This window comes from Taudactylus pleione, unplaced genomic scaffold, assembly GCF_031769625.1.
Source record: "Taudactylus pleione unplaced genomic scaffold, aTauple2 ptg000367l, whole genome shotgun sequence".
Taxonomy (NCBI): Eukaryota; Metazoa; Chordata; class Amphibia; order Anura; family Myobatrachidae; genus Taudactylus; species Taudactylus pleione.
The window spans coordinates 215,511-226,259 of NW_028284768.1; positions in this window are offsets into that span (position 1 = coordinate 215,511).

Genomic DNA, 10,749 nt, shown 5'->3' on the forward strand with positions numbered 1-10,749 from the left:
GGTGGTAATTCAGCTCTCAATTCTTCTGCTCTCCTTAAGTGTATAGCCGAGGCTGGTCTGTTTGATGTTTGGCGCTCCCTCAATCCCACCATTTGAGACTATACCTTTTATTCTAACCCTCATGACGTTTACTCTCCTATAGATTTGTTGTGCGTCTCTATCACAAACAGCTCATTGTTCCTCTATTGTCCCAAACACATGGTCTGATCACTCTATTTTAGTGGCAGTTTTTGACCTCCTGGAATCAAAAGGGAGTAGACCTTCTTGGAGACTAAACGAAACCCTATTGAAAATTCCTCAGTTTCAGGAAACTATTAAAACCAAACTTCAGGATTATTTCACTTTAAACCTCCCCAGCGAATGTGACCTGTCTGCAATTTTGGAAGCCCATAAGTCAGTTATAAGGGGAGACATGATTCAGTACGCCTCACGTAGAAAAAAAGAACAAGAACAACGTATTAACTCTCTAACCACTTCTATTGCAGATTTGGATAGGGAACACAAACGCACCTTCTCTAGAAAAGTTCTGTCTCAACTTTCTCAGGCCCGTGCTGAACTGCAATCCCTTCAAACTGAGAAGGTTGAATGCTCCTTACGCTGGGCTAACCAGAAGCTTTTTGATAAAGGTAATAAGGCCCATACTTGCAAATAAACTCCGTGCCAAACGAGCTTCCCAGGCTGTTACTTTTATTAAAGATGCTTCAGACAAACCAATTTATGACCCCAAACATATCAATAATATTTTTTTGAAATATTATGAAGCGTTGTATAATCTGCCTCCTCCCTCCGACCGTTTAGTTCATGTTGAGAAGTGTCAGGAATATCTAGATTCTGGTAACCTACCAAAAATTGATATAGCCTCTCGCGAATTATTGAATAATGATATTTCTGTTAAGGAATTGGAAGATGCTATCAAATCCCAAAAACCATCTAAGGCACCAGGTCCAGATGGATTTCCGATGGCATACTATAAAACATTTGCCCCCCAACTCATGCCCCATATGATTCATTTGTTTAATAAGATCATGCACGGAGCACCATTTCATATTGACTCGACGACTTCTCGGCTAATAGTCATTCCGAAATTGGGTAAGGATCCTTCCCTATGCACTAATTATAGGCCCATATCTTTATTGAATACCGATCTTAATTTTTTTGACAAAACTTTGGCACACAGATTAAACAAAATTTTGGCTTCTTTAAGTGACCCTGATCAAGTAGGTTTTATCCCGGGTAGACAGGCCTTAGACAACACGATATGGACTATTAATATAAATTCACCTCATTAATTCCACCAAACTTTCTTCGGTTATACTGGCCCTTGACGCGGAAAAAGCATTTGACCGCATTTCTTGGCCTGTTTTGTTCTCAACAATGTCTACTTTTAGTTTTCAGGGTCACTTTATGTCAGCAGTTAAAGCTTTATATTCCCATCCCTATTCATCGGTTACAACCAACGGCCTTCACTCCGCTCGATTTACTTTATCCAATGGCACACGCCAGGGTTGCCCACTTTCACCATTACTCTTTGCTCTTTGCATTGAACCACTGGTGGCACGTATCAGGGCCAATGTGAATATTGGGGGGATCACTCTGGGGCAAAACCAGTACAAAATATCCCTATTCGCAGATGATGTTCTATTGACATTATCCAATCCATTGGTGTCTCTTCCCAACCTACAATCTGAATTGTCAATATACGGTTCTCTTTCAGGTTATAAAATAAACAAATCCAAATCAGAAGCTGTAGCTTTAAATACTTCTCCCCAAACTCGGACAAGCCTGGCCTCTAAGTTTCAATTTATTTGGAGACCTTTGGCTATTAAATATTTAGGAATTGCCATCACTAAAACATACTCCTCCCTATACAAAGCTAATTATGTCCCAATGATTAAGACAATTACATAAGATCTAGATAGATGGAATCGACTGTTTATTTCATGGATAGGTAGGATAAACGCGATTAAAATGAATCTCCTCCCTCGTTTATTATATTTATTTCAGACTCTTCCAGTTACAGTTCCCAATTCAGCCCTTGTTCTCCTGCAGAAACTCTGCAATAGGTTTACATGGACTGGACATAAACTCTGCATTCGGAGATCTATTCTAGCTAAGAGTACAGTCTCGGGTGGTCTGAGCCTACCCATATTGCAGGACTTTTATGCAGCATGCCAACTCAATCATATTGTTTTGTGGCATTCTGTACCAGGACTCAAAAAGTGGGTGGACATTGAAAACTCTTTTATCAAGGGAGGGAATCTTGGCTCTATGATATGGCTCCCCAAGTCGTGCAGACCAGCCTCGGCTCTTTCGGCCCCAACTATCAATTTTACTTTAGTTTATGGGATAGACTTTGCAATACTCGTAACATATCCTCTTTTGGAATCATCCTCTGTTTTTCACAGGATGTGACAACACAATTGCGACTATGTGGCATAATAAGGGTATAGATCGAATCACTCACATTAAAGGTCTATTTGCCCCCTCCTCATTTATAGATATTCAAGCTCAATACAACCTACCTTCCTCGTGCCAATTCCAGTATCTTCAGATCCTTAGTTTTATCAGCTCTCAAACCAAATCTTCCTCACTACGTATGCCCACCCCATTTGAACGGTTATGTCTTTATTCAACTATTAGGAAGGGTAATATTTCAACAATATATCATTCAGTTTTATCCCCCGATCCCCCAACTCGTGAACCCCACGAATTAGCGAGGGAAACTGACCTATCGGTATCCATGGAAGATGAGCAGTGGGAGGAGATCAGATTGCATACAGCCAAGGCTTCCATTAATGTATCTATTAGAGAAACATGTTATAAAGTCTATTCCCGATGGTATTTAGTTCCTACTAAGGATACTGGCCTATACCTTCTAGGTTTTGATGCTATTTGCATACGCGGTCATACAGTAAATAAATGCCTTCAGACCTTGAACATGTGTTTCCAAAGCACAAAGTATTATTCAAGTAAAGTACAGTTAGTTACACGCTGTGATCTAAGTACAATTTAGCGCAAAGAAATTATACAGACCCAAGATAAAGTTATACATACGCACGTGCACTGGGACCAGTTATTGGCATCCATAAGAAACCTCCATCAACAGCATCAGCATGAAGACTCCAGATTGGGGTCAGAACACACATATACAGTATATACCCTTACAGAACTAGACAATACAATAGAGAAGTTTGGCATGGTTTCATTGGTTCCCAGTGCAGGTGCACCTGTTACAGGATATTTAACAGGTTGATTCAAATGGACACAGACCAGCCTCCAACAGCCTTTGTCTCCGTTTTCCCCCTGCATGCAAATCTAGGCTGTTAATTTTACAAAGTACATTTTGGTGTTTTAACTCTCTATGGTCCATAAGTTGAGAATGCATGTTGAGATCTTCACACCGATGATACTGGAAAGAGCAGATCAGTACAATACCAAACACGGCTTACTTATCACGTATTAAACTTTAGATACCAAATAGCCTTTATTTCACAGCATTTGTAATAAATGAATAAAACTTGAATCTTATGCTTTAAAGCTATGGAACCTTTTATGTGAATGTGCAGTGTGTAAGTATTCGGGATTTGAGAAAAGACGCTAGTTAACTTGGGGCAGATGCGTGCGCACTAAGCTAATAAACAGCGTTTTCATACAGGATCTTATGCATTCGCTAATGTGCGTTATGTTAACAGCGCAACTGTGCGTAATGTGCGGTGTTTATGCATGTGATTCTATTTATGATGGATTTAATATATATATATATATATATATATACACACACATATATATATATTGAGTTTAAGCAGTTCTTTTCATGCAGATTTCTTACCATTGTTCATTCAGTCAAATTCAAGTGTCTGTACCATATTACAATTGCCACAGCTACACCTGTCCAAATGTGGGGTCTCTCCATTTACATGCAAAAACACCCACAGTTCCTGGTGTATTGTCTTTTCTAATTACTTTTCTCAGGAAGCTGTTTTTCTAGTTGTTTTGGTATTTTTTCTATGCAAGGTTGTCCCCAGTACCAAAAACATTGGCATCTGTACTTAGCTCGTGAGTTGTAACTTAAAATGGTGCTGGGAGATCAGTCACAAAATGGCGTCTTGCAGATTCTTATTTTTAAGATGGAGTCTGGTTGCCATTTGCAAAATGGCGTTGCTCCAAGCTAATTTTACACTGATTCTATCTCAGCCACTAAACCAGCTTCGACACTACTTAGCTTCACGCCATTTTTCCAGCAACAACTAATTTGTGTTGTAGGTCATGTGGGACAGAAGGCACTTTTTTTCCACACATGGTGGCCTGTCCTGTGGTAGTCCCATTTTGGGACCTGGTTTGTTCCTTGATAGGTTGTGTACTTGGTTTTGGAGTGACATTGGAACCCGTAGTTGCCCTGTTAAATGCTCCTATGCCAGGGATTTCCAATTGTCAAGACAAACTACTGGTACACATTTGCAATGCAGCTAAGTCTTTCATAGCCAAATTTTGGAAGGACCAAAACCCACCACCAATATCTGCTCTTGTGGCAAAGATTAATTTCATAGCCTCAATGGAGTATATCACCAGTTTGCAAAATAATGGGGTTGTTAAATTTCAGACAATTTGGTCCCCATGGTTCCAATCTCAGTCTCTACCCATTCCCGGTCTCAGTTGAGTTTTACACTCTCCTTTCCCTCCCCCTTTCCTTCACCATTTTTGGTTAATTTTTACCCTTTTATTTTTTATATATTTTTATGTGTTGTTTTTTGTTATTTCAATTGTCGTCAAATATTTTGGAGATATTTTAGTTTATTTTGTAATTTTTTTATTTCATGTTGCAATAATATGTTGGATCTATAATTTGAAAATGCTATATTTTTTAATTTTTTATATGCGCAGCAAATTTTGATGTATATTTCGGCTGTTTCTATTATTATTTTTGTAACCAATATTGTACATTGCTTTTTTTTGGTTGTTTGATTTACTATAATTAATAAAAATGTAAAGATTTAAAAAAAAATGTTGCATGGATGTTTTTTAGACTCCAACATCTTGATCTAGAATTTGTATTTGTATAATTGTAAACTTTTAAGACTTGTCTTTACTTTGTTTCCTGTTTCAGTTGTGCACTATTGCATCAATGTTTGCTACCACCTGCCCATGTTCTATATTTCTGTATCACTTGATATTGATATTCCATAAAAAATGTAAATAAAATAAAAATAGAATACAGTATGAGGCTTATGTATTGCCAGTAGCATATGAGCACGGTTTACATCAGGTATACATTTCATACTCTTACACCCATGTTGTTAACCATTTGTTTTGCTTCTTTTCACTATTAGTTTTAATAAAACTTTTAAAAAAAATCTCTAACACAGCAGGGACAACTCTCCATCTCATGTAAGACAAAGAGAATTGCTAAAACATGCACACAAAAAGATAGCTTCACAGATGAATTTGCAATCAGCGAATTGGATGCAGTTAAGTAGCTCTGGCAGTCACCATTATAACCAGTGTGTACTGTATTTGCTAAGGGCACTCAGGCAACAGTGATGGAAATGGCTACTGACAGGCACATACAGTATATGTCGAAATGAAAACGTGTCCAACAGTGGCGCATTTACAAGTTCCCACTTTCAATACACACACCAAAGGATCAAAGTCAAGGGTACGTTAAAGCTTTTCTTACACTAAGGGGTAAATTTACTAAGATTCGTGTCTGATCGAGTTTTGCCGATTAGAAACTCGATTTGCATCACTGAAAATCGGGTGATTTTACGCTTCTAAAAACACTCAAATTTACCAAGAAGAGTGTTTAGCTGAGATCGTGTTTTCCGTTTGTGTATCCGTTCGAGATTTCTCCCCCGAGTTGCAAGTATCTGACCGCAGCCAAACACTCCCGAGCAAGAAGCCTGCACATATCAGTGAGATATGTGAAGGCTGCTTGTTTGTTTTTAATGTAAAAAAGGGTTAAATGTGAACAACAAATGATGTGGGGTCCCCCCCCCAAAAAAACAAGCATAGCCAGCTAACGGGCACCTCAGCCAGTCCTGGTTCCAAAAATATGGGGAAAAAAACCTGTAGGGTTCCCCCATATTTTATGACACAGCACTGGGCTGCTGAGGCAGTCCTGGTTTTAAAAATAGGGGGGGGATTGCATAGGGCTCTCCCTATTTTTAAAACCAGCACTGGGCTCAAATCTGGCTGGGGTGTAGCTTACTGTGCTAAATGTAGAGCGGCCGCTGATTGGCTGTCGGCTCCTGATAGTTTCCACGTGGGATTGTCAGTCAGTAGCTAGGTAGTGATGTACGTGGTCACACATCACTACAGTATGAACTGGTCCGGGTGTCGGTTTGTTATTTTGCCAAGACCCATGGATACTACGGAGACCAGTGCAAGGACTTAGGCGAGTATCAGATTTTTTTTTAACAGGTAACCCATTGGAATTCTACTTGGAGAAGGGGACCGAACAGCTGGCAGCAGGTAAGTATGTATGAGTGTGGTAGGTATGTAATAAAATTTAGCTTACTATGGTTTGTGTGTCTTGTGGTTTTTTCACTATTTTTTTTTTAAAGCGAGGACATGCATCTGTTTGCAATTACGTGAACCAAACACACCTTTCCTGTACTCAGTGTACATTAAATTCCAGTCACAAGCGTTAGATTCACACATCTCTATACGCACATATGCCTGCAGACGGTTATCTGGGCATGCACAGACCCCATTTGCATATGACTACTGACAGTTATTTACATAGCACCAGCATATCCTGTTGTATTTTACAATTGGAAACAAACCGTAATAAAACAAGACTGGGTAGTAAGTAACAGACAGACTGTAGATGTGTTGTATTTCAGATAACACTCATGGACTCAGGAGTGTAGCATAACCATTTACTTACAATAACATCAGTAACTGAACTGAGCACCATCAGGAACTCCCTCCCAGCATGCATAGCCCCATGGAAAGTCTCATCCTGCTGGTTCCTAGCAGGATACATATCTACACAGACATTGAGGTAAGAGGGCCCTGCTTGCAAGCTTACAATCTACGCATTCCGCAGCTCACCATCAGTACCAAAGTATTATAAACCCTGACTCCAGCTTAAACCTACTTTAGTTTCAGCCTAAAACCTTTGGTGAAATACCGATGGGTGCATGTTTAGGCGCCACCATCAGTCGCACCATAGAAACTTGCCCCAGCCCTATGGCAGGTTCAGATTCTCTTTCCGAGTGTGGCCTCCTACATGAGTGGTTGTGCACCTGTGTCCGCAACCACTTTCACCAAACTGCCTGCGACGCTCCCATAACACACCAATAAGACGCATTATCTCCATGCGTGCGCTAAGCCACCTCCTAGTCACTGCCCAGGATTTCCCAGGACATTTCCGATGCGGCGCTTCTTGATAGCATCAGTGTATAGATCTGTGTAACGCAGGCGCCGTAGCAGTTTTTAGGGATTTTTGTGCATGCACAGTAGAAAAAAAAAATCAGTCAATTACGTGAACATCAGCTTCGTGTGCGGCGCTGGTTCAGGCCCTATATGCTGCAGTCATGAGATGAAAACAGTTGTGTAATGGGGATAAAAACCACCTCACAGTGACTCTTTCAGAGTCTTTGGAGTCTATTTACTAAGCAGTGTTAGGAGACAGAGTATAAAGTGATAAGGTGCCAGCCAATCAGCTCCCAACTGTCATTTTTTAAACACAGCCTGTGACATGGCAGTTAGGAGCTGATTGGCTGGCACCTTATCACTTTTCACTCTGTCTTCTAACACTGCTTAGTAAATAGACCCCTTTGTCCCATGTAACAATTGGCTCAATGGGTATTTCCCCTCTGTGGCTTTATAACCGTCCCTCTCACGCCCTTCTACCAGTTACAAAGCACCATTGCAGTGCAGGGGTCTGTCAGTCTTGTTGAGTTATTCAACCTAATAAAACTACTGGTAATGGGTGCAGCCAGAGTCTGACCATTCCGTTGCTTGAGTGTGAATGAGGAAATTGGGGATGGACATTGAAAATAGACATATTATATGGGTAACATCTCCACTTCTAAAAACCGTCACTTTAATAAATATACCCCATAAAAAATTCATCAACAACGATTTGATCAGCTTGTTATTTGTTTGCTTTTTTTTTTTTGTCAGCTTCAAACTTACGGATTTATCATAATCAAAATCGCGGAAAAATTGCTGAAATAATAAAAAAAAAAACATGCGATTTTCAAACACACCCACTGCAAATCAACATCCTGTTTTTTTTTTTTTAAATGATATGAATTCAAATTGTCAGATTTATTAAACTGAGATGTCACAAAACCATAATGATACATCACCCTATAGTGCCTTCTTATATTTACTAAAGGTCGATTTTGATCAATTTAAAATCGACCAAAATCGATCAATATCGATGTTGTGTTTCTGGGGCTAAATCACAGCTCCGGAAACACAACATCGATGTTGATCGATTTTCATCAATTTTAAATCGATCAAAGTCAACCTTTAGTAAATATACAATTGAGGCATTGAATTGTCAGATCGCATTGCAGTTTCAGCGATATCAAACTGCCAATGCACAATTTGTTTCAAGCCTCCAAATCACTGTATAATAAATTTGGCGGTGAATGCAAAATCGGCAGCAATTCGATGCAGTTTTGGAATCAACGGGAAAAAAAACGATATTTAATAAATCTCCCCATCGTAGGGGTAATTTCTGGAGTGCAAAAGGCCTACTCTGCTGTGAGAAGCAGTACTGGACTCACCTTACACCTCGATTTGCACAAATGCTTCTATAGTTACATGGAGCAAGGCGGCCATGTTTGCAGAAGAGTAGTTTTCATAGGTAGTGGGAAGAAACTGGGCGGAGTCATGGTAACCTATTGGAGTGCGGAGGAGATGCCTCATTTTGTTGTGCAGTGCAGAAATGAGGTTTTATTTTTGCAGAGCGAGATGATTGTAATGCGATAAATGAGTGGTCAGTGCACATTATTAGCTTGTTGCTTATGGTGTGTAGGGGCGTATGGCCATTTTCCCTACACAAAAAGGCTTCAGGTACTTTTAAATGGACGCATTTTGTGCCTACACGCTGCATTTACTTTGTGACTGGTTAGAAATGTTTTATACTTTATTTATGCATTTTAATATTCACAACATATGTGACTGAGCGTAAGCTGTCGCCAACGCTGCAGATGGTAAGCCATGCATTTGGCAGGCAGCGTATGCTTACAGAGAGCAAGGCTGACTTGCCCTAGATAAAAGAAACATATGAGGAAACTTCAATGTTCTTATAAATCTACAAGAATCATGAAACCTGAACAAAACAGAAACGTTAAGACAGACGATAAAACCTTTTAATCTAATTTTCAAGTATGGCGCTACGGTTGTGAATACTTCATTTGACATATTATTTTACATTTCACTAGTTTTATTTTAATTTGTAGTATAAATTTGTATTTTATTGCTATGCTTTTCAAAAAGTTAGTCCATACCTTTTGTATTTTTATTTTATTTCAGATATGAGTCTGCCATTAGCAATGGAAAGGTCTCACATATAATAGGCACCCTAAATGACTTGTGCTGATATAAATAGTAGCGTTATAAATCAGGAAACATTCTTTGATCATATTGACAAGTTTATAGTATTTTATTTCCAGGAAGAACATGACCGGCGCTTCTGGCAACTGTGTCCCCTGCACTTGCTATCGATACGTGGATGTGATGTCTTCATTCTGACCTATATTGTGTATGTTGGATTTTTATATGGACCTGATACAAGGAGGAGATTGTGTCCTTCATCAATGCAATAGTTGCTCAGGTATCCTTGCGCCAGTTGATTGAAATTCCCATTGTGTGGAGTTAAATTGGTGCATTCCATCCCTAGAACTGGGGCATCCCGGAGATCAGGGAACAAAAAACTCTTATTCAGCTGTCTCTTAACGAGAAATTATGAGTACATTCCCCCTCTGCTCCATCTTTCCAGGGCTGTCAGGCCTTACATCACAGCCGAGCTGTTGTTTAAACAGTCATCTCAAATATCAGATTGCGCAGAATACTGCCAAGAGAAGACTGGCAAAGGGGGCTGGATTCTGTATCCTATATTAGGCAATTCCAGAATGATTACTGGGGGACATTTATGAAACTCTGTGAGAAGGAGAAAGGCGGTGCTGCCCAAAACAGCCAATCGGATGTTTGCTTTCATTTTCTAAAATTCACCATTATACAGCATCTATAACCTGATCCATTACCCTTCATGTAACACTACTGGCCATACGTAACAGCACAATTAGCTGCATAAAACATTCATTGTATTAAAGAATCTGCATTTCTTACACATGAGTGTTAACAAGGGTGTCCTGAGGAGGGGGGGTGTACTACTTACCAGGGCCGGTTGGAGGGGCCCGGGTCAGCAGCCATCCCCACTGCTCTGCCCACTACCGCTAACCGCATCTGTATAGTGCTCTCGCTGGGCTGGGTGTCAAGCCTATATGACCTACACACAGATTGGATTGAGTAGCTATAGAAGATGGAATAGGGATCATTGCTCCCTATTTGTATTCTTTTTTTTTTTTTTTTGTTCAGCTGCATTTAAACGTATCAAAGCACTGTATGTAATAGGGCTGGAGTTCTGGAAAGACCCAACCGGCACTCTAGGCTTGAGGATGTCCCTGGTGACATCATCATGAGATCACCAAAGTTCCCTCAATTACAGGCTAGTTAAACCTTCTACTCCCAAAATAAGAGGTGCAGGACCAGAATCAATTCTTGATC